Source organism: Orycteropus afer, unplaced genomic scaffold (assembly GCF_000298275.1).
Source record: "Orycteropus afer afer isolate SDZICR_OR568_19922 unplaced genomic scaffold, OryAfe1.0 scaffold00098, whole genome shotgun sequence".
Taxonomy (NCBI): Eukaryota; Metazoa; Chordata; class Mammalia; order Tubulidentata; family Orycteropodidae; genus Orycteropus; species Orycteropus afer.
The window spans coordinates 3,489,008-3,493,016 of record NW_006921685.1 but is presented as its reverse complement, the minus strand read 5'-3'; the positions used below and the strand labels follow the sequence as shown (position 1 = coordinate 3,493,016).

Here is a 4,009-nt window from a genome sequence, read left to right as displayed (position 1 = left end):
TATATCTTTTGAATTCCTTATCAGATAGTTTTCTTACTTGTTCTTCCTTGGAGAGATTTCCTGATTCTTTATCTTTAGTTTGGACACTTGTTTCTACTATCTTGTTATTTTGTTGTTGTTGTTGTTTGATTTGAAGTTGTCTGTTGTTTCCTAGACATTTTGAAATTGTTGTCTTTATTTGTTAGTTATGTACTTTTTTTTTTCACTCTGGCTTTGTTTTAATATATCTGGAAGTGCAGAGCAGGTATGCTTCTTTGGTTGTTAACTCAGCTGTACTGAGTCACTCTCCAGCTTTCTCTGTGTTGGTGGGATCACTGCTGGGGATGTGGGTACAGGTCTCTGTTCTTCATGAAGAGGATTTCAGCTGAGCAGGTATTTTCCACCATCTGTCATTGATCCTGTTGTGCTGTAGTTATTGTTGTTACTTGTCTGCAGTTCAAACCCACCAGCTGCTCTTAAGCAGAAATGACCACCCTCATCCTCGTGGATTCAAAAATCCCAAAATCCCAGGTCTTGTTTCCAGTCTGTGCTAAAAAGCATTCCTAAAACTTGGACTTGAGCCCACTTCTGTGGGTCCGATTTGGGATTTTGTTTATTCAGAGACAGTTTCTCTTCCCTTTCCCCAACTCCTTCCAGACTCCATGGCAGCCTAAACTATGGAGTCCTGACCCATTTCCCATTATGATTTTCACCCCCAAATGCAGCTTTAGCTCACTTTGAAATACTCCCGTGTAACTATTTTGTGTCTTTACCACCTGTGGGTTCTGTAACTTTTTTTCCTCCTCCTCAACCTCCTTTGTATTTCTAATAACTTCCCTTTCGCTCCCCTAGCTGGGCAGGTTTTTAAATTTTTCCCCATTGCTAAACTTGCTCCCTTTTTCCTTCTTCACTGGATCTAACATTTTATTTTCTTGTAAGCTGCTCATAAGTCCAGGATCATTATTTGTATCTGTTTTACTAAGTTTCTCAAAAATCTCCATTAAAAGAAGGAACGGCCATGTGGTCTGGTAGTAGGATGCTATCTTCTAAAAGAAACTCCACTAAGAATATTTAAGGCTTTGCTTCATTTTTATTACTGTATAAAGTAATATAACTAGCTGATTAGAAATTGTATATTCAATTTTTTCTTGACCCAATTTTCCTTAGAAGTTTTATACTTTTCCCCCTCCCCACCCCCTGAAATTTCACAGTGATGTGTCTTGGTATTTTGTATTTCATTAATTTTTATTGGGATATTATACTTTTAAAAGTATGTAATATTATAAACTAAAGACCTGTTTGGTTCCCTAGTGTGACTCTAACAGAAAATACCACAAATAGATGGTTTTAAAAAACAGGGATTTATTCTCTTACAGTTTAGGAGACTAGAAGTCTGAGTTCAAAGCACCAGCTCTAGGAGCTGGGTAAAAGCCCCTCAGTCTTGGACTTCAGTACTGCCTCTTGTTCCTAGCCCACTGAAACTAGAGGTTTCTCTTAATTCAGGCAGCTGCTGCTTGGTGAAGCTGACAAACCCAAGGTCAACAAGTAAAGTGGCAAAGTCCCAAGATTATCAAGCAACATGGCAGGCCAGAGTTAAATAGTCCCAAGATTGGCATGGCTAGCATGGCAGGCTGCTGAATGAAGACTCGGCTAGATGCAGGGTCAAAGCCTATCAAAAACTCCAAAACCTTTCTCAACGCTGTCTTCTTATATACTGGAAGCAGACCACATCCCTCAGGCAGCTATTCAGCTACTCCAGTAGAATCTACCATGCAGTTTATTACCAGTCTTATCATGGGGAGTAACTACATTTTGCTGCCCAGCCACTCAAAACCAGGCCCAGTAAGTTAACACACAATTTAATTACCACAGACCCAAATATTCATTACTCAATTTAAGAAACAGAACATTGCCAGTACATCAGAGACCTCTATATCTACCTCCCTCTTTCCTCCTCAGAAGTAAAAAATTTCTATTTTGAATTTTGTTAAATTATAATTTTTATAGTTTTCTCATCATTGTACATATTCCTAAATATTACTCAATTTGCATCTTTTAAACTTTATGTAAATAGAAACATACTAAGTCCTTAAGGAACTATTTTTAAAGTTTTTCCTCCCTCTTTCTTTCTTTTCTTTCTTTCTTTCTAATTCAAGGAAGTAACACTTAAAATGCAAAAACACTTTTGGAGACATAAAATATTACATCTTAAAATACTGATGTTTACATTTACTAAATATTTTTCAAGCTACAAGCTTAAAAATGTCATCTGAAAATTGGAGATATGTGGTCACAGATCTTGCAAAGAATAAACATATTGAAATAGAGGCAGAGCAGAGGAACCCCATGTAGGTTGGATCCCAAGAAACAGAGTCGGAGATGATGATTCTTGGTTAAGAGATTTATTAACCAAGAGTTTTCAAGAGAAACTTAAAAGGAAGTTAGGACAGTAGCCACGGTCAGAGAAAGAAGGCAGGCAAAGATATGATTTCAAAAGTGCAGTTTCAGCCTGATTTCTCTGGGAATTCTGGAGCCTAAATTATATCACAGAGCTGGCTCCACCCATCGGCAACAGGGTGGAACTACAAACACAGCCTGCCTGGAGAAGCTGGAGAATAACCTCCCAGACATAAGTGGGTGAGGCACTCAGGTCAGAGGAGGCCAAACCTCTGGAGAAGCGCAGGTGTTTAATCCACATTTACAGAGGTGGGGGATGGGTTCACCTGCCCAGTAAATGTAAACTGAGTAGAGGACAAACATCTACTATAATTCCTCTTTAATCATAATGCATTATCTTTTAAGTGAATTCAGCTTGTAAGAAATGTCTAAGAAAGAAAGTTTTGTTTGTTTGATAAGGGCCTACGGACAATAAACCCTACTGATTTACTCTTTCTGATCACCCAGGGCATAATCCTAGACTTTGCTTCCCTTTTGTCTGTTGTTCTGTGAATTATCTCATCCACTCCCATGATAGACATGATGCTTTTGGTACCAAATAAGGAAAGCCCAGTTAACAAGTATAATGAAGATAGATGGATGTATGAATGGAAGAATAAATGAATGGATGAATGAATGAATCACTCAATCAATAGAAGTTCGTTGAGGAAATCTAAAGATTCATCTGTTTGCAGATGTGGCTGAATTCAAGGGCTCAAACAATGTTTTAGGCTCTGCCTCTTTCTTTCTATTATTCTTCGTGTGGTTAACAAGGTGGCTAGTAGCTGCTCTAGACTCACATTTTCCCAAATTATCAACTGAAGAAGGAAAAGACAATTTTCTACAATAGCTCTTGGAAGAAAGTTCAGAGAAACAAACTGATTGGTCAAATATGGAACATCTGCTCATCTGTACACTGATCACTGTGACCAAAAGGATGAAATTATGTATGCCATCCTTGTGGAAGAGGGGAAAAAGGGGAATGCTTCTCTCCATTTAAATCATATAGAATTAGTTCTCTTATAGGAAATTGAGATTCTCTTAACAAAATAAAGGGATCCTGTTTTCTATTCAGTCAACTCTGATGCATGAAGACCTATGTGTGTCAGAGTAGAACTGTGATCTATAGGGTTTTCAATAGCTGATCTTTCTGTAGTAGATCACCAGTCCTTCTTCCAAAGCACCACTGAGTGGACTCAAACCTCCAACCTTTAAGTTAGTAGCCAAGAGTGTTAATCATTTGCACTATTCAGGAACTCTGGAAGTGCAGATAGATAAAATCTTTACTTCAAAAATTTTAATTTCTAACCCATGTTTCTCTGAATCTCTGACTTTTGCACTCAATGGTCTACTTGACATTTCTATTTAGATCTCTCACCAGCATTGCAAAGTTATGTCTACATCCAGTTAGTGAAAGATGCTCTATCTCCCTTTCATCCCTATTTTCTCCACTCAGCAAATGACATCACTGTGCACCTACTTTCCCCAAGTTTAGAACAGTCTATTTTATCTTGCAACTCTCTTAACTTCCTCACCATTTAGAAGTTTTGTAACTATGCAGTCTTTTCCCTCTTTTTGTTTGTAGTTGTCCTCA

General features: G+C 37.9%; 1 protein-coding gene across 1 annotated transcript in view; it reads left to right on the top strand.

Moving 5' to 3' along the window:
• LOC103198630 (transmembrane serine protease 11F) overlaps positions 1–4,009 on the top strand; it is a 133,090-nt gene that overhangs the window by 89,148 nt on the left and 39,933 nt on the right. The window lies entirely within an intron of this gene.